Consider the following 19,446-nt stretch of genomic DNA (forward strand, 5'->3'; position numbering starts at 1 on the left):
CTGATGGCTCTGCGGCAAAGAACCTGCCTGCAGCGCAGGATGCGCAGGAGAGGCCGGTTCGATTCTTGGGTCAGGAAGATCTTCTGGAGGAGGAAGTGGCAACCTACTCCAGTATTTTTGCCTGGAGAACCCCATGGACAGAGGAGCCTGGCGAGCTACAATCCCTGGCATTGCAAAGAGTTAGACATGACTGAGCACACACATACACACACGCAAGATGAGCTCATTAGCTGGAGAAGGAAGGGTAGTTGGAGAGAGCAGCTCTCCTGGGGTGTGGAGCTTGCCCTGTGAGCCCCAAATGGATGACAAGCTCAGACCGCAGCAGTGATGCCAGGAGGCTGGGTCTGTCTGAGAGTGGGGAGGGGTGGGGACACGCCAGGGGTGCCCACTGGTTAGCTCTGCTTGCCCTGGCAGTTATGACTTGTGGGGGGATGGGAAGGGGGCCATTTCTCTCTGCGGGGACGTAAAGATGCCCTCAGACCCTTCATGAGGGGCAGAACCAGAGGTTCTGCCTGGCACCTAACAAGTACTCGGTGAGTCCCGCGGGTATCCTGGTTGGGCTCCCTATCCCTGCCCAGGGTGAGTCTGCCTGCGTGTGCAGCTTGGCTGGCGGCCCTTCTTCCATCTGGGGCTGCCGAGAGGGGAACCCAGACTAGGGCTGCATCAGGGCTGACGGGAGCCTGCCCACCTGCTAGAATACCTGAGGAAGGCTTTTATACAGCCTGCTGAGATCGTCTCAGAATCCACCTCGTTAACTTCGGCCCCCAGCCCCCTCCCCACACCTGGCAGGGTCGGGGGTGGGGACGCACAGGGTGCGGTGGTGGGTGGGCTGGGGCCGGGCGCCTCTGTCTGGCTGCTGTGGTGGCCGGCTGCTGAATTCTTCCTCCTGGCCTCCCTCGTCATAGCTTGTGGGTTGAACTTATCACCCCGAGGCTGAGGTTTGTTTTAGAAGAGGAGGTAGTTTCTGGAAGCTTCTTAGCAGCTGTGTGTTTTTCATCCTGCCTTGTCTTGGCTCTGCTGTTCCATGATCTGCGCTGAACTCTTCCGTGGACCTCAGTTTATCCATCCATCGAAAGGGGGAGGTCCAAAGCATAGTCAAAAGTAATGCTTTCAGCGCCATTTTTGATTGATTAGTAGTGACTGCCGGAGGATTTTAAAGTCTGTGAATGGCTGAGGACAGAGGTGGATTGGTAATGCCTGCCTGGGGTCCGGCAGTGGGCAAAGCAGGTGCAGCTGTACTCATATCCTTCTGAAGCCTGGTGTCTCCTGCTCCTTGACACTTTGGCTTAATTTCATCTCTTAGTCGTCTTTGATGGTTTCCTTGGAAGCCCCCTGATCCTTTGTAGATGCTGCTGTACTCACCACCAAAGCCTAGACCCATAGTTTAAGCTATTGCTGGAGGTCACTGTGAAGGGCCAGGTTCTTCCTGGAGGTTAGCTACAGCCTCCATCGGGGTCAGTGGGGAAATTTCTCTTGGGAGCTGTTTTTAGAGGCAATGAATTCATGTGCTCATGAACAGTGGCTGCTTAAAAGGTGAAGAAGTAGGCTCTGTCCCCAGTACCTGATCCCTGTTCACACCAGATCCCAGACTATAACCCGGTCACCCCTCCCATGGGAGGGGACAGGCGGAGGGAGCCCCTGGAGCTTCAGGATGTGAGGGCCAACCCAGGGGTCAGTGTGTTCGCTTTGCATGGCTTCCCGGGAAGATCACGACCTTTAATCCACTTAGTCTCTGGGTGGAATGGGAAACTGGAGCCATTGTTTTAGAATGTACCAGGCAGAAGAAGAGTTGTGAAATCTTTCTTGATGGGTCTGCTGTTCATTTGGGCAATGACTTGGGGGAGGAAGTGGCAGCTGGGGACCAGCATGAAGGCAGGCTGGACGCTTTCCACGCCAAGCATCTAAAAATAAAACCCACCATGACGCCGCTCTGTTCACCTCCTCCTGGCATCCCTGTGTGTTTGGAGAACTTGAAATTTCAGGATATAGAGTAAAAACTCTTCGAAGAAATTGGAAACCAAGCCACTTGGCTTTTTTTTTTTTTCAAAATCAGCCAAGCCTCTGTGCACCAGACCCCAGGCCGGTGGGCCCCTGGATGCTGGCGATGGGCGTTTTCCAGTCACCGGGTGGCAATGATTGAAGAGGCAGGAGCAGAGTAAGCACGCCACAGCTGCCACTCAGCATTTCCTGGGTCAGGTGCTCCGAAGGGCACGGTCCCACTTTGTGCAGCCACTAGTGATGTGAATGGTGTTTTCATGTCCATTTAAGAGATTAGGAAACCGACAGAATTTTCCCCTCAAGGAACTGAATTGGTTAAGTTTGTGGAGTTGAATTTGAGTGCGGTTGGTTTGCCTGTAAAGCCCATGGTTCTTCTGATAACCGGGTCTTTCCTGCATGTTTATAGATTGCTCTGCTTACTACATGCTTTCATGCCTGTTGTTACCTGGGCTTTGGCTCCTGTTAATATTTTTTTAAACAAAGAAGGATGTTGGGACCTAGGTTCAGGAACCAAGACTCTAAAATGGTGGTGAGACCTGCATTGTGTGTCCTGGTCACAAGAGTTGTTCTTCCTGCTGTTGAACAGCAGTAGTAACACTGTGAGTGCTAACATTTATTGGGCACCACTGTCTACCAGGCAGTGATGCCATTTGCTGGAAGGAAGCGTTTGTGTGAGACCTCTCCAAGGCGGGGGTGGGGACACACTGATGAAAGTTAGCCTTGCAGACCCTCGGCCTCCTCATCTGTTCACTCCCACAGCTGATCTCATGGCTTTTGGTTCTTCCACCTTCCAGCCAACACTTTGTATCCTCTGTCTTTTCAATTTTAGACATTTCAGTACATGCACATCGGTATCACATTGTGATTTCCATTTTCATCTCCTTCAAAATTAATGACGCTCAGTACTTCTTCATGTCCTTCTTGTCCATCCGTGTATATCTTCTGTGAAGTGTCTATTCAAATCTTTTGCCCACTTCAAAGTTGGGTTTTTTTTTTTTAATTAAATTTTAGGAATTCTTTCTATGTTCTAGGTACAAGTCCTTAGATGCAGAAAAAACGTTTGACCAAATCCAGCGTCTACTCAGCATAAAATCCCAAGCAATCTAGTAGAAGGAAACTTCCCCAGTCTGAGAAAGGGCATTGTGCACAAATTCTACAGCTCATATCATATGTAATGGTGAAAAAATAAACTTTTTTCCCTGGGTCGGGAATGGTGAAAAAACATTTCCCCCCCTGGGTTGGGAAGATCCCCTGGAGAAGGAAATGGGATTCTTGCCTGGAGAATTCCATGGACAGAGGAGCCTGGCAGGCTCCATGGGATTCATGGGATCAGGGAGTCGGACACGACTGAGAGGCTGACACTTCCACTACTTCTATCCAGTATTGTGTTGGAGGTCCTAACTAGTGAAGTAAGGACAAGAAACAAATGGCATCCAGATTGGAAAAAAAAAAATTGAGTTTTGGTAATAAATTACTGTAATTCTTGCCATATAATTCTGAAGGAATTCACAAAATTTGCTATGGTAAATCTCTTTCCATCTTTCTATTTATCTGACTAGGTGGTTTCAGCACTATAAAATTTGAAAAATGGAGATAGAATTGATAATAAACTCTGCTTTATTCTGGCAGTAGGTAATAGTCATCTGTGGGTTTGTGAAATAATTTAAAAGCATTACCATTCATCTCTTCTAAGATTTATTTCTAATAAAGTTTAATTTTTATGATTATTACCTATATAGATTTATATTTCTGCTGTATTGATCAATTATGTGCTAATAGTAGCTGTAATAATAATTCAATCCCCGAAGAAAAATTTTGACACTTAGAGCTTTATGGTTACATGAAATTAAAAAATTGACATTTATATACATTTTTCTTTTTTGTCTCATAGTATGTTAGACTAATCAATGAAAAAGGCCTTCAAACATGAAATACACTGAAAGTAGAAATGTCTCATGGATGTAGATTGGAAATTGGAGTTTGAGGAGGCAGAAGAAGCCTTGCTATCTTTCCAAGTGTTTAAGAAGCGTCCAATTCTGTAATTTTAAGATGGATGACGGTGGATCTTGAATTGCTATGGTATTTAGAATTCCACTGGGTCCATTTGAAAGAGACACAGTAACAGTTTTATTTTGAAATGTTAATATTTACAATATGTTGGAAATTACATCCTCTACAAGTATTTAAACTTACGATGAGAAATTTAGATGTCAGCTTGAAAATGTACAAATAGATACAGAGTTTTAAACATTTATTTTGGGGGGTTTGGATTGAAGGCCCATGCTTTAGAGTGTTACCCCGTTTGCTTCCCAGAACCAGGCCTGTGGACACAGCCCCAGAGAGGGGGGTCAGCAGCCCGGCTCTCAGGTCATCAACGGTGCTGCCCCAAGAGGGCCACTCAGACCCTGGGGTCTGGGCCTCTGTGGAGACTCAGAAAGGCCTTGGCAGTGGGCTCGTCTGCAGGCTAACTGGCCTGCCCTGACGTGGGCCTATTAGGCCAAGAGATGCTTGATAATAATGAACACCTGCCGTTATCTGCTCAGGAAGCCTGAGAAGCCCCAGGTGAGCCCGAGTCCGGCAGGGCTGGGAGGACTGGGAGTCCTGCCCTGCGATCAGTGCTGGGACTCGGCTAGAGCATGGGTGGGAGGGTGGCACAAGAGGCCGGCCACCCCTGTGGCCTCAGGGGGTGCCTGTCGTGATGGTGATGGTCGCAGGTCCCTGTTTGTCTCAGTTTCCCCTCTGAACTGTTGTAATGAGGACGCTGGATACACAGTCCCTGTTGACTCCTCCATTTCAGGTGTTGACAGGTGGCCTCACTGAACCAATGAGCGTGAAGTAAAGTGAAAGTCGCTCAGTCGTGTCCGACTCTTTGCGACCCCTTGGACTATACAGTCCATGGAATTCTCCAGGCCAGAATACTGGAGTGGGTAGTCTTTCCCTTCTCCACGGGATCTTCCCAGCCCAGGGATTGAACCCAGGTCTCTTGCATTGCAGGCGAATTCTTTACCAGCTAAGCCGCAGGGGAAGCCCCAGTGAGCGCGAGGGTCCCTCATAGCCGACAAATGCTGGTTGGGAAGACCGCCCCTCTCCCCTGCCCCTTACAACAGGATTCAGCAAACATTTTCCTGCTGGGTCCCAGGCTCTAGGTGCTGGGGACTCGCATGGGCCCAGGCCACATCCCTTCAGCTCTCTGAAGCCTCCCGTTGGCATTCAGACCCAAAGAGGGTAGGGATCGTGGGCACAGATTGTGGGCATAGGCATGGAGGAGGGTCCTTACCCCACTTTTGTAAATCAGGAAGGCTTCCTTGAGGAAGGCAGGGTGAGCCTGGCTAGTGGCGATGAGCCTCGTCCACCTGACAGAGCCTGGCTGAGAGGTAGGGTTAAGCCCACAGCCCCTTCTGCTCCCGAAACGTCTAGGTGTTGAGTGACCTAGGGCTGAGCACAGCACGTTTTCATGGCCTTTCCACTCAGTGAAGCTTTGTCGGGAGAAAACGTGCCGCAACACTCAAGTCATCTGTGGCCTGGGGCTAAAACGTCAGCCTTGCAAGACGCCCTTCCAGGGAACATTTATCTCTCTGACCTGATCCACGGGGAAGGCTTGGGAGGGAAGCTGGTGAGTTTTCCGTCCCTGGACCCCATCTCCCTTTTTAAGGGCATCCCTGGAAGAAATTCTGGTGGGAATATCATGCCTATGTGGTCCCACCCGCCTTCAGCCTCAGCATCCTCAGGAAAATGTATTTTGCATCCCACCATCTGCCCCGCCAGGTTCCGAGGGCTGTCTTTCACCAGTTATTTTCAAAGTGCAGGGGGGAGCAGGAGATGGCTGTTAGCAGGAGAGGGGTTGGAGTCTTATTTTAAAATGCAAATGAGCAAGCTGTAAGTGTGAGAAGTACAGTTGCTGATTCTAGATTCATGGCCCTCCTTCCAAATTCCTTGAGAATTCAGACATTACGAAACCCCCCGTCTCTGGAACAGCCACTCTTTCTCAAGCAGGTTGAGGAAGTAAATATGTTTTCCCAGCTTGCGGGAGTGAAGGGCGGGCGGCAGGTTCTTCCTGGAGGTTTCTCCAGAGTTGTTGCTACTTGAGACGTTGGAGCTTTTCATCCGTTCATTTCCCTTTTTCTGCACAAACCATTCAGGGCAGGAGGTTGGGCAGCAGAAGCAGCAGCAGAAAGGAAAGACTAAGAAAGAGAGATCGATGCCAAGATCAGGCCATGTGCCCAGGGCACATGGAGGACTGGGTGCTGGGCATCTGGAGTTGAAGGGGTACCGTGACAGTGGCCCCAAGCTCACGGGCAAGCCTGGAGGGTGGGAGGACTTGTCTGTGCCTTCGTGGGGCCCTGCGAGGACATGGGGGCAGTGGGCATAGAAAGAGGGGAGTGGGCGGGGGTGGGGAAGGCCTTACGGGGAAGTTGAGGCTTCTGGATTCAGGATAAACCAGGCGCAGGGTGGGGAGGTGAGGTATTTGAGTGTCATTCCGGGCAGGGAGCACAGCCTGTACAAGGAGCCTGGGGCTGGGACAGGGGGTCATTTGTCTGCCGGTGGAGTGGTTTGAAAGCGCTGAGGCCTTGGCCACAAAGGAGTTGGCAAGCAGTTAGGTCAGAGAGGGTTGGTAGGGCCAGACCACAAGAGAGCCAGGTGAGCTGTTTGTGGGCCGCTGGGTCAGGGAGCATCAAAGGGCTTCTCCGTGGGAGAGGTGATGGGGGAGGGTCCCGCTGGGAGGACACATGGTGGAGGGGGGAGATTAGACATGGCCAGACTGGAGGGGGAAGAGCTGGGTCTTCTGGTCAGAAACTGAGGTCAGGGCTTATCAGGGGTGCTGGGGTCCGGCCAGAACGGACGTAGTAGTGGATGGCAGGGGAGACAGATTTCAGGGTGTGGTGCCTGGGTGTGTGTGTGTGGGGGTGCCGGAGAGTGAGGGGGTCAGTCCTTAGACTAGGGGTGGGTGTGGGCAGTGCAGGAGGTGGAGCCGTGGGGAGGGGTTGCTGGTTCAGACGTTTGTGCTCAATGCAGGCGGCTCAGGTCAGCAGCCCCTCTCCCACAGAGAACTAGGAGGGGTCACATGGCTGGGGGAGTGGTGCGCTTGCCTCCAAGGATTAGAGATGTGGAATTCTCCATTCAGCTTAAAAAAAAAAAAAGTATGTTATTTAGTTAATAGTTTCACATGATTTATGATTCACGTGATTCAAAAATTGTTTTAAAAAGCATGGAGTTAAAGGTGTCCAGTGATTAATCCCTGGCTGGGTTCCCTTCGCCACCCACACTCTCTCCAGGGTGGCCCAGCTGGTTGACCTTGGCGCCTCCTGGTTTTATTTCCAGGTAATTAGTGCCCAGGTAGGGTTGGACACCTGTGAACATCCTTCCTTCTACCTGCTCCCTCTGCTGGGTCCTCTGGAGCCTCATGTAAGGGGTGTGGGGAATATCGGTTGCCTTGTTGTTTTTTGGAGTCCTGACATCCTGGGGGAGCCCAGGGCACCCAGCTGGCCAGCTTCTCGTGGGCAGGGACTTCCTGAAGGCCACCTGAGTATGACCCCGACCTCTGACAGCAGACCCCAGCACCTCTGGGGAGAGTGGCCATGGGGCTAGGAAGCTGGTTCCGCACAGGATGTTTCCACATGGCCATTTGGGTCCATTGTTGGGATATACGTGGTGCCGGAGAAGACTCTTGAGAGTCCCTTGGGCAGCAAGGAGATGAAACCAGTCAGTCCTAAAGGTAATCAACCCTGAATATTCATTGGAAGGACTGATGATGAAGCTGAAGCTCCAGTCCTTTGGCCACCTGATGTGAAGAGCCAACTCATTGGAAAAGACCCTGATGCTGGGAAAGATTGAAGGTGGGAGAAAGGAATGACAGAGGATGAAATCGTTGGGTGGCATCACCGAGTCAATGGACATGAGTTTGAGTAAACTTTGGGAGCTGGTGAGGGACAGGGAGGTCTGGCGTGCCACAGTCCATGGGGTTGCAAAGAGCTGGACATGAGCTAGCAACTGAACAGACTGCAGTTGTTGTTGGCTGAGCGCAGCCTCCCGTGGAGCCAAGAGGTCTGGCTCTGAGTTGCCGTTAGTCTGTTTTCTGACCGTGTGTGATCTCACTTGCCTCATCTTTGGAATGGGGTAGGACCTAAGATGCCTAATAGAAGCTCAAGGCTTAGGGGCTTTTTTTCCCTCGTCCTTGAGGGAATGGTGTGGTTTGTGTGTGTGTGGTGGAGATACGGCTACTGGTGAAGCTGTGCTGCTTAGAAAAATACGTTGTCTTGTGCAAAAGCATGGGGTTTTTGTCCCCTCGCCTAAGTTAAGTTTTGGGTTTCTAACTATTGTGATTTTTAACTTAATTCCTTTTTAAAAGATAGATTTTATTGTTAAAAATTTGAGACACAGATATTTGTATCATTTTCAAAACACTGAAAATTATTTTTTTTTTCTCATTTTACTTAACATACATTTAATGAACGGAGTTAGACACATTTATCTGTAAGCATGATTATCAAAAGTGTTTTTTTTTTAATATATAATCATCATACATGGGGCTGGGGAAGCATGTGTTGGGGTCTGAACATGTCAGATGTTTTAAGTAGTCATGAAACAGACCACATTTTGGAGGGCAGCGTGGGAAAATGTTCACAAGTCGATGTAAGTGCTGTCAACGTCTGCTGAATGGTTTCAGTTCTGCCAGTTTTATTTTTATTCTTGAGCTTTTCAGGCTTGCTGTTACAAATAGAAACCATCTCCGGCATCAGAGCAGTCCTGTGTGGCTTCAGAGGGCTGTGAACCTCAGTTCTGGGGTGTTCTTTCCTGGCCTTTGACTTGCTGAGTCAACTTGCGTAAGTCCTTTAAATAGAAAGCACTCCAGTCAGGGAAGCTGGGCTCTGGGGGAGCCAGCCCCTCCACACTGCTCCACAAGTTGGGGTTCCGTCTCCTGGTCCCTCTGCCATTGGCTGGCTTTCTGATTTCTCTGGCCACTTTGGGGATGTAACAAGCACATAAAGGCAAAGAGACGCAAGGAGGAACGTGGGGAATAGGAAGGGGTTAAAAGGGTTAGAGAGAGCCAGAAGCTAAGATTCCGCTTTGAAAGTAGCCATCTGTTTCGAGGTTGTTTTGGAGTGAAGTTGTCTGTAGAGTGTTACTCAAAAGTGTGGTCCACCAGTCATTGGCCATTGCCGGGGATTGGGTTAGAGTGCCAGCCTGGAGCTGCTGAACCCGACTCTGCATCCCTCATTGAGCAGAATGCACATTACAGTTGCAGAAGCTCCAGGGCAAACAAGTGGCTCCCATTTGAGTTGGGGAGGAGGCGCCTCCTGGGGCTGAGAGTCTGTGAGATGTGAATTGACGTGAAGATCCCAGGCGCACAGCTGGCTGTGGGAAAGCAGGAGTGGAGACGGGCATTGTCTTCTGCTCAGTTTCACAGACCACAGAGCATCCTTGCATCTAAGAAGCTGGCATCTCCCTCTCCAGCCCCCTCCCCAATCTCATGTTTCTGTTTGTGGGGTTAGACCTGTTCAGATGTCACCTTGAGGGTGACCCCTTCCCTGCTCCCCCAACAGACCTCCTTCCCCCAAGCTGGAGCTGCCTGTGGACCTGTCTTCCTGGGCCAGACCCTGCCGTCTCTGAGAAGGGCAGCACCGGGCCCTATGTGTGTTCTGGGTTTGCTGAACTGAGCTGAGAACTTGCTGTTAGGGAAACTCACGTGACCTAGCAGAGTAGGGAGGGGGTGTAGGGCATCTCTGTGTACCTGTTGTTCAGCGTGGTGTCTATGATCTCCTGGCCAGTATCACTTCCTGGAGACCTTGTTCCCACTGGATGGTCTGAAGCCAGTCTCATCATTCTGTCAACTCATCCGTGAACGTGTCTCTGCAAAGTAAGGACCAGCCCTTTTTCTTAACCTCTGGGCGGGCCATTCAGGGCTGGGTTGGGGCGCTGCCAGGTGATGGGTCTGCTCCCTGCCCTGTGGCAGTTCCTTGGCCTCTGGGAGGCAAAGGAGGGGCAGCGCTATCTTCCTTCTGACCTCTGGGCCGAGGTTGACTGTTAGAAATCTGAGACATGGGTTTTCCCTGGTGGTCCAGTGGTTAAGATTTTGCCTTCTAATGCAGCGGGTGTGGGTTCAGTCCCTGGTTGGGGAGCTTAGATTCCACATGCCTCGTGGCCCGAAAAAAACAAAACATAAAACAGAAGGAGTATTTTAACACATTCAATAAAGACTTTAAAAATGATCCACATTAAAAAAAAAAAAGTCTGGGATGTGTGTGAATTGATTGAGTCCCAGGAATTGTTCAACTTGGTGCCTCCCTAGGATTGTTCATTATAAGGGAGTGAGAAAGTGAAAATCAAGTGAAAGTCGCTCAGACGTGACTCTTTGCAACCCTATGGGGACTGTAGGCCTCCAGGCTCCTCTGTCTGTGGAATTTCCCAGGCAAGAATGCTGGAGTGGATTGCCATTTCCTTCTCCAGGGCATTTTCCCAAATCAGGGATTGAACCCACGTCTCCTGCACTGCAGGCGGATTCTTTACTGTCTGAGCCACCAGGGTGGGGAGTTGTTCAAAGCAATGTGGACACAGCGTCACTGTGTTCCGGGAAGTTCTCTCGGCGCTTAACGTAGGTTAACTAATTTAATCCCTACAACAATCTGAGAAGGACTGTTATTAGCGCTATTATTAGCTTTATTTCAATGGATAAACTTTTTTTTTTTTTTTGGTTTGTGTTCTGTTTTTGGCTGTGACGTGCAGCTTGCAGGATCTTAGTTGCATGACAAGGGATTGAACCTGGGCCATGGCAGTGAAAGCGCAGAATCCTAACCACCGGACCACCAGGAAATTCCCAACGGATAAACTTTTATTCTCCATACTTTACAGCTGAGGAAACTGAGTCCAGAAGAGCTCGCCCCAGCCTCGCAGCTGGCACGAGGCCGAGCTGAGCCCAGCTTGCTGGCGCTCTGGTCCCTCTCTTAATCTCCACACCCCGCTGCTGGTTGTGTGTCTTTTCTGAAACCAGCACTCCCTTGCAGTTCCTTTGCCCCAGTGTCTTTCTCTCTTCCGCCCTGATGTGTCTGATGCCCACGTGCTCTTTCTCAGACAGGCCCCGTCTCATCACGGCGTGGCTGCAGTGCCCAGGCTACAGGGGAAGACCCTTCCTTGGAGGGGTCCATGAAGCACTTGGCGGTTGGTTCCTCCTCCAGGATTCCCACCTGGGCCACGCCCTCAGGTACACCCCAGCGCCCCTGTGCAGACCCTTAGGCTGCTCCTCTGTGTATCCGGTCCCGGCAGCCTGCCTTACCCCTCGTCCTGTTCGATCTCTTGCGGACACTGCTTCATCTGTGTGACCATGCTCACAGCTACTAGCTCCTCAGAGCCTTCATGGACCACCGCCCTAGGCCTCGAGAGCCTCTCCCTCATCTCTGCCTACCTTCGCCCTGTGGTCCCAACCTTGTGGGCACAGAAGCTCCCATTTCGTGGCGTAGTTCCATATCTGGCAGCTTTTCCTTTTCTCCAGAGGCTCCTTAATACCGTGGACCGTGTCTTCTGGGGGCTGTGCCAGCCTGGCATGCAGTCTGGTTTGCAGGCACTACTTATCAAGGAATCTTCGGAAGCCAGTGGAAAATAATTCAATAACATAGAAATACGTGAATTAGAAAAATTCCCTATTGTCTTATTCTCCAGAAATAAGCACTGCTAACGATTCCATTTATTTTTCTCCCTATGCATGCCTATACTAACTTGTTGTTGTCCAGTCTTCAAGTCGTGTCTGACTCTTTGGGACCCAGTGGATAGCAGCACACCAGGCCTCCCCGTCCCCCAGTATCTCCCGGAGCTTGCCCGCCTCCATTTTTTCTCTTTTTGTTCTCTAACGCCTAATTAAAAATCTTTTAATGTGCTTGAAATTGGGTTGTGAACATTTAATGTGCCTTTGAGTGGAGGAAGTAGTGTGATAACGTATTTCTACACCGTGGAGGGCTCTTCACCTGGGTTTGATGGTGTGTGAAGGCTGAGGCCAGGTGAGAGGTCTTGGTTTTCTTTTTTTTTTTTTCTTTTTCCAGTAACAGGCTGGTGTATCACAGAGCACCACTTTGAAAGGTCAGAAAATATACGTAAACCAGAGAATTCCCCCTTACACTCATGAAGTGCTAATCTGTTTTTAATAGTTTGCTATTTTAACTATTCCCAGAAAGAGGAAGCTGGGTCACTTTCATTACTTTCTTATTCCAGGGATGTTCCTGCCTTTTGGCGTTCTGTATGCGTCATACTCTGACTCTTTCCCTGAAGGACAGGTTAGTAAGACTGGATTAAATCAAGGCTGAGGAATGGAGGAGGATTAATGTTAACGGTCAGGCCTGCTGCTGTGAGGGTACACTAGGGTAGTTCAGAGGTTCCTGGTAGTGAGAGCAGGCAAGGAAATGAGATTAGCGGCCGAGGAGGAGGAGAACTCTGAGTCCCTGGGAGCGGGGATAGAAAACCGTGCAGAGAATTGACCCTTCCTTCCTAAAATGTTGAAGAACCTTGTCAGTATCACAAATAGGAAGTTTTTCTCTTGCCTTGGACAGAAAGGGGAATTAAAGAGAAGCAGGAGTTTGGCGGCCTGAGTACATCCTCCATGAGCCCCTGGTGCAGGGTCATTGTCCTTTTTGGGGGCCTCTCCTGGACCCCACTTCCCCACTCCCTCTGCCTGGCCAGTGCCCATTCTCCAGCCCCCTGTCCACCTGCAGCTTCTTTCTGGAGCCCTCAGGATTGGCATTCAGCTGCCAGTAGCAGGTTGAAAATAACAGTGGCTTAAAATATATTTATTTCAGTCTTTTTGGCACCAGGGGCCGGTTTCGTGGAAGACAATTTTTCCACAGACGGGGGGAGAGGAGGGGCGGATGGTTTGGGGGCGATTCCAGCACGTTCCATTTATTGTGCGTTCTCTTTCTAATCTGCTGCTGCTGCCGACCTGTCAGGAAGTACCGGTCCACGGCCCCGAGGTTGGGGACCCCGGGCTGAAATGAAGTATTGGATACAACCCTATGGAAAAATCCTAACAAACTCTTTCGGCCAACTCAATACCGTGTTTATTTCTCTCTGTGTCAAAGAAGCTGGATGTAGGAACCTAGGGCTGGTGTGGGGGCTCCATAAAGTTGCTGCTGCTGCTGCTGCTGCTGCTGAGTCACTTCAGTCGTGTCCGACTCTGTGTGACCCCATAGACAGAAGCCCACCAGGCTCCCCCGTCCCTGGGATTCTCCGGGCAAGAACACTGGAGTGGGTTGCCATTTCCTTCTCCAATGTGTGAAAGTGAAAAGTGAAAATGAAGTCGCTCAGTCGTGTCCGACCCTTAGCGACCCCATGGACTGCAGCCTACCAGGCTCCTCCACCCATGGGATTCTCCAGGCAAGAGCACTGGAGTGGCTTGCCATTGCCTTCTCCGCCATAAAGTTGCACAGAACCCTTTTCCCTCTGTGCCACACCATCCTCTGCTCTGACTTTCAGGCTCCAGATCACCTCCTTGCTGGAAACGGCTGCTGGGGCTTCTGCCATCTCGTTTACATTCCAAGCTGTAGGAAAGCGGTCGGGGAGTAGGGCACCCCGCCTCGTACCTGAGTCTGTTTTCCCTCGGTGACCTCCACAGAAGTCCCACGTTACACTGTTGCCTCTGTCGCCTGGGTCAGAAGTATTCTAACAGGCACTTGATCCTGGCGGCCTTTTTGCTGGGCATGCTGTCACCTCGCATGAACTCTTGAGAAGAGAGTGGGCCTGGATGTTGGGCTGCAGCTAGCTCTACCAGCATGCTCAGGCTCTGGAATTAGTTACCCTCAAACTGGACAAGTTACCCTCAAAGAGACATTGACAAAAAGGCAATACAGTAAGTCCCCTGCATACGAATGAGTTCCATTCCGAGAGAACCCAACACGGTTAACCTAGTACCCATCTGACGTAATCGGCTATGTAGTACTGTACTGGACAGGCTGGTCATTCTTTTTGCACAAATAATACATGAGAAAACAAAAGTAAAGAAAACACTGTTAATCTTACAGTACGCTAGTACAGTACAACAGCTGGCATCCAGGGGCTGGCAACAAGTGAACAGGCAAGAAGACGTACTGGTGGGAGGAGGGAGAGGCGGTGGGAGATGGTGGAGCTAAAGGATCGTCAACAGTAGGAGCTGAGGCCAGCTGCAGTTTCACCCACGTCTGACGTTGATGGAACGCACGCGCGTGTCTCTGAAAGTTCGCAACTTGAAGATTCATACGTAGGGGACTTCCTGTAGTACTGGAACCAGCCTCAGGGAGTTGGTGTGAGACTGAACTGGTGCCGCCAGGGAACAGCACAGAGCCTGGTACGCAGCCGTCCTCGGAAGCAGCTGTTTGTTATTATTTACTAGAACTGTCATCCTCGTCATCCTTGGGGCCTGTGGAAATTAATACAAGTCTGAATGTTGTGCAGGTGAGCGATTGGATTGGTAGATGAGCCAAAATAGAAGGATCTCTCGTGTTTGATTTGTTATCACAAGTAAAGAAAGAGACAAGCAGCCAGAAATACCTACGGTGTAAGTTCCATTCATCTGGTTTGCTTAGAACAGGGCTGACGGGGATGTTTTTCCTGCTGGGGTCCTGTGGGGTCTCTGCTCGGGCTGCTGTCCTGGACATGGCAGCCCAAGGTGTCTCCTTGGTGCTGGGATGGGGTGTCCTCTGAGGTTGGAGCTGAGTTTGCCCTGGCTGGGGGCAGACTGACTTATTTCCTCTCTCTAGATCTCCTTGCGTTCAGCCATCATCGGGTGAAGGCATCACCTCTGAGGCGTGCTGACTCCTGAACCCCCACCCCCACCCCCTGGCTTCCCCAACCCTGTGTGCTAGCTTCTCACTGGCTGGGGAAAGCCCCAGGAGGCACGCACACCGCTGAGATTTCATGGCTGTCCCAAAGTTTGTCAACCCAGAGCTACTGCTTGGCTCCCTTTCAGCCACCCCAACCTCGAGAAGGCCCCTGGGAACCCCCGAGGTCCCTGCGCCTCTCTCCCAAGGTCTTTGATGGTCCTGTATGAGTGACAGGCAGGGGCCACGCTTCCAGGGACCCCGTGGGTCTGGCTTCCCCGTCCCCCTTCCCTGCAGGCCGGTTTTCCAGACCGACGAGCCGCCCGAGTCTTGCTCTCTTTGAACGTTCTCAAGTGCCCTCAGAGCATACCCTATAAGGAGATTCCAGCTCACACTGTGGCCCGGGAACTTGGCGTGGAGCGGGGCTCACTCACCCCTTCCGCAGAAGCCCCTTGGGAGGCGCTCAGCGGTCCAGTGGGAGTGGGAGGGTGGTGGACTTCATCAGGTGTCCCGGGGGGATCATTTAGGGCCACCAGCCTGGGCGCTTGGGCAGCGATCAGCCAGGGAGATTGCTCTGGAGCTCTGAGATGCTCACAGAATGATTCCCACAGTGCCCCGATATCTCTGGGCTGGGCCTCCGTGAACCAGCCTGGGCTGCTGCAGCAATAGTCTGGGCCTTACCTGCGTTCCCACTTGCCTGGCGAGAGCACTGAGGTTCAAGCGTGCGGAGGGTCTTTACCCTGTGCTGCACAGAGGGTGGGCCGCAGAGGGGCCTGGATTCCAGGGAGCGCGGTGGCAAAGCCAGTGCCTGCTCTGTTCCTCCTTGCTTCCCCCTGGACTGAGGACTGACTGGGTCCCACCCCCTGTTCCGACCAGCTCCTCCCCTCTGTAGCTGTGCAGCCCTAGGCAAGTGGCAAAACCTCTCTGAGGCTCAGCTGCCAGATGATGAATACGATGAGACCAGAGTAGGTAGGAAGGCCTTGCTGCAGGAGAGCCGTGAGTACTCTGAGGCCAGGTCGGGCGCTGGTAAGGACCTTCCCACAGCTCACTGGTTTTCTTGCTCCTGAGATCACTTGAGGGGTCTTTTGAAGCCCATCCCTTTGTCCAGTGGGGCAGAAATTGGCCTGGACTCGGAGTCTCTCCCATTCCCGGTGGGTGGGTCTGCTGGGTCCCTGAGCGGGCAGGGTGTGGATTTCCTGGCATGGAAGTGGCCCTTGGCTCACTGTGTGCTCCCTGCCCGGGCAGTATTTTTGCTGCAGGCCCTGCCAAGTGGAAATACGTTATTTACAGTGTTTTGACAGGAGCCTAGAAGGCTGGATGAGAAAGGATGCCTTTGGGACTGAGCTAATGGCCTGGGAGTGTGGCCTGAGGGGAAGGGAGCCTGGCACACGAGGAGGGGGAGATACATAGTGGGGGTGAGGGCACCCATTCCTTGAACTTGATAAATGTGAGGTCCAGGCCTCCTCTAAGCCCAGGGCTTAATACAATTATGTTTGAGTGAATATCCCAGGCTGCCCATTCCCGGCTCCCACTGCAGTAAGAACAGGGGTGTCCCCAAGCCAGCTCTGGGCCTCTGCCTTCTTACTTTGCTGTCTGAGGCCTCAGTGCTGTCATTTGTCTGACAAGGACAAGGACCCCTGATAGGGAGAAGATGAAACACACCAAGGTGTGATGAGGCCATGCCGGTCTGTGCACAGCCTGGTCCAGGAACCTTCTATAACCAAGCTGTTCTGGACCTGTTTGCTGCCTCAAAGAACACGAGCCTGCTGTGGGACCCGGGCCAGCTGCCAGGGCGGCACCTCCATCCCACGTGACTCTCTGATCCTCCAGAAGCAGCTTGAAAATGTCTTTCAAAACGGTCTGAGGGGGGTAAAAAAAAAAAAAAAAGGTCCAGAAGAGCCTCCTTTGTGGCTGGTAGGAGCAAAATGTATTTACCCGTGGCCCAGAGATAACCAGCAGTCACCTTCCTGAACATCCTTTGAATTTCTTTTTTCTCCCCGTGTAGAAATGGAACGTGTTTATACACTTTAAACAAAATTATTTTCTGTTGACGTTTTCCCTTTTGTTAAACGTTCTGCTTAGGCTTGCTTTCTTAATGGCTGCATAATATTCTGTCTGTCAGCGAAGTTTCTGAATTCTCCTGGTGGATGTTGGCCACGGTTCTGGTTTGTCACTACTGTAAACAGTGCTGTGGTGAGCATCTGGTTCTCATAGTGCTGGGGCAAGTCGGTGATTATTTCTGTGGGCCATATGAATAATAAATCTTATTGTTGTTTTTTTTTTACAGCTTATGAAAAGTAGTGTGTACGCCTGGAGGAGGAAAAAAAAGCCAAACATCCTCGGGGATTGTGGAAAGGGACTTTGTGTTTGGAGTGTGTCCTTCTGGATTTTTGGTTGCACTTAGGTTCTGCTTCTCTCTCATGCTGTCTTCTCCCTCCCCTCCTTTGATTTCTCGCCCACCCATCCCTGGAGCAACCCCCCCTGCCCCCCGACCCCTGCCCTTCACAGCGGGAGGTTGGGGTGGGGCTGCAGCCCTGTTCACAGGCAGTTTGCCCCGTGCGTGTTCCTGATCCGGGGAAAGGCACAGAGAGCGGGGACCAGCGCAGAGGCGATGGTCTCTGGGTGGGTGCCCTCCAGCACCGCCGGGCTGCAGGCAGCTTCCCTAGGCCCGTCCGTCTACACCAGGGTCCTCCCGCCCGCCGCCGCCACCCCCTTGATCCTCTTTGCACGTGCCTGCAGTTCTCTAGCCGAGGGGAGGTTCAGACCACTTCTGAGAGCAGAGAGCTCCTGTCTCCCTAACCTCAGCCCGCTCAGAGGCGGCAAGCGTCCCGGTCAAGGGAGCAGCCTTATCCTCACATGTGCTGGTGGCCCCTTTAGCCGCAAGGCTGTGGGTGAGATATTTGGCCTCTGACTCCAGACTCCTCATGTGGAATGGGGTTTTCATGGCGCCTACCTCGGAGGTCGAGAAGATTCATTGAGCTGGAATCAGAGCATCTGCTGCACAGCCCCGCACTGAGGCTGTGTTTAGAAATCTGTGGCTGGTGGCCGTGTGTCAGGATTCACCCCTGTCCTTTGGCTGCCAGCTTGGTTTTGGGGAACTGAGGACTGGAAAGTTAGTTCCTGAACAAGAATATCAAACACCCACATGCATGTCAGGTTCCCTTCAGGGTGGGCGAGTTGAGTGCAGCCCTGAGTCAAACCCTGCAGTGCTTCCCTGGTGGAAGGGGTCCAGCCTGGACTTTTCCGGCGTGGATATGGGTCAGTGTCCTAGGGAATCCTGGCCACGTGACTTTGAACCAGTTCCTTCTCATTGCTGAGCCTGGGTCCCTGTCCTTCTTGGGCGTTTATACTTTTATCTTGGTAGTTCTGTGAGGTGGAATCTATTTATCCTTCTCCCCATTTTGCCGATGAGGAAACTGGAGGCTCAGTTATGTCACTTGCTTAAGGACATATCTAAGGTCACAGAGCTCACAAGTATCACCCACTGGGGTCTCTGGACCCAGATCGACCTGAACTTCATGGGCCTGGGCTGCTCTAGCCACACTCCCCATCCTCCCCAGTGCCCACTGGACCTCCCTGGTTTCCCTTTAAAAACCTGTTGTGCCCTTCATGAATTTTCCGAGGGTGCTACGAACCCAGCCCCAGTGTCTTGCAAGGGATTTTTCAGCAAAGCAGCCACCCCTGCTCCTGAGCCTGGGGTGTGCCCCATGCTGCTGCTCGCCAGTTCTAGCCTGTCACCCCTTCCTGCTAAGAAGGCCCGCGCCTGCCCGCCCTGCGTCGTGTTCTGAGCTCATCTCTCGCACCCACGTTTGTTCCCATGCTTCTAATCCTATAGTGTTCGGTGACTTGGAGAGTCTGACCAGGTGGCACCCACAGGCATCCCCGTGTCGTGTGATGCCTGAAGTCGGGGTGGCTGGCCCCAGAGGCCCCAGGCCTGGGCAGCAGGAACCCCGGGCCCATTCCCCCCAGGAGGCTGGGCTGGCTCAAATTCCTCCTCTGTGGAATGGGCTGCTGGCCCTGATGGGGTCTCACTCTCCCCCCTGTGAATCGCTGACTCTTCAGAAAGCAGAGGGTGGAAAACCTCACAGTCATCCTCTCCATCTGGCTCCTCACTTCTCAGCCTTTCATCTCGAAGTCAGCCTGCCGAGGCTGCCACGCGTGCCCTGCAGAGGCGGAGAGCTGAGCCCTCCTGGGCGGTGCACGGGGGTGCGAATGAGGATGTGTTGATCTGTTTGAAGCAGGCCCCTCTGATGCTCTTTAAATAGGGCAGCTTTCTTGAGAATTCAGCCAGCTCCCTACATCAGACCTCACTTGGGTGCAGCTGCTGTTGTGTGTAGCAAATGCACTTGCGGCTGCTGCTGTGTGCGCAGTGGTCTGGAGTCAGCGGCCCCAGGTTCCCGTCCTCTCTGACTGTGACCAGCTGGGTGACCTTGGGCAAGTCACTGTGGTCCAGGTTCTGTGCCGACAGCAAGGCTCATCATCGTGATGGTGTCAGTCAGACTCACTCCTTTGGGAAGATCAGGTGCTGTATAAACTGTAAATCGCCCTATGAGGTCAGTGGACGTGCGGATGCGCTTTTTCCAATAGCATCCAGCTTCGGAGGCTCAGGAAGCACTCCTGGCAAAGCCCGATTTTCACTCTTGTGGCATCATGCTCAAAAAATGCTCGCACACGGTTT

At 51.9% G+C, this 19,446-nt stretch overlaps 1 protein-coding gene and 1 long non-coding RNA gene across 2 annotated transcripts in view; both read left to right on the forward strand.

The window, feature by feature from the left end:
• ITPK1 (inositol-tetrakisphosphate 1-kinase) overlaps positions 1 to 19,446 on the forward strand; it is a 153,914-nt gene that overhangs the window by 38,462 nt on the left and 96,006 nt on the right. The window lies entirely within an intron of this gene.
• LOC148774496 (uncharacterized) lies at positions 7,108 to 12,744 on the forward strand. The gene is made up of 4 exons (XR_016035745.1): positions 7,108 to 8,819; positions 9,765 to 9,853; positions 11,065 to 11,194; positions 11,483 to 12,744. It is a non-coding gene; the product is annotated as an uncharacterized LOC148774496 (long non-coding RNA).

Source organism: Moschus berezovskii, chromosome 21 (genome assembly GCF_049115385.1).
Source record: "Moschus berezovskii isolate FMDL1 chromosome 21, NW_MosBer_1.0, whole genome shotgun sequence".
NCBI lineage: Eukaryota > Metazoa > Chordata > Mammalia > Artiodactyla > Moschidae > Moschus > Moschus berezovskii.